Raw genomic sequence first — 768 nt, 5'->3', positions numbered from 1 at the left:
GAATAGCCATCCAAAAAGCAGTAATAATCATGACCAGCTAGTCTTTCTAGCATTTGGTCTATGAAGGGTAAAGGAAAATGAACCTTTCTGGTGGCTGTGTTGAGCCTTCTGTAGTCAATACACATACGCCACCCTGTGACTGTTCTTGTAGGAACCAGTTCATTTTTTTCATTATGAACCACTGTCATGCCTCCCTTCTTGGGGATAACTTGGACAGGGCTCACCCAGGGGCTATCAGAAATAGGATAAATAATCCCAGCCTCTAGTAACTTAGTGACTTCTTTAAATAACCCCAGCCTCTAGTAACTTAGTGACCTCTTTCTTCACCACCTCCTTCATGGCAGGATTTAGCCTCCTCTGTGGTTGGACCACTGGTTTGGCATTATCCTCCAACAGGATCTTGTGCATGCATCTAGCTGGGCTAATGCCCTTAAGATCACTTATGGACCACCCAAGAGCTGTCTTGTGTGTCCGTAGCACTTGAATCAGTGCTTCCTCTTCCTGTGGATTTAAAGCAGAGCTTATAATCACTGGAAAAGTGTCACTCTTTCCCAGAAATGCATACTTCAGGGATGGTGGTAGTGGTTTGAGTTCAGGTTTGGGAGGCTTATCCTCCTCCTGAGGAATTTTCGAAAATTCCTTTGTTTCCACTAATTCTTCTTGATCAGGTTGAGCATCTTTGAATATGTCCTCAAGCTCTAATTCTAGGCTTTCAGTCATATTGATCTCTTCTACCAGAGAGTCAATAATGTCAGCGCCCATGCAGTC

This window comes from Arachis duranensis, chromosome 7 (assembly GCF_000817695.3).
Source record: "Arachis duranensis cultivar V14167 chromosome 7, aradu.V14167.gnm2.J7QH, whole genome shotgun sequence".
Classification (NCBI taxonomy): domain Eukaryota; kingdom Viridiplantae; phylum Streptophyta; class Magnoliopsida; order Fabales; family Fabaceae; genus Arachis; species Arachis duranensis.
The sequence above is the reverse complement of the archived record's forward strand: the minus strand, read 5'-3'. Positions refer to the sequence as shown.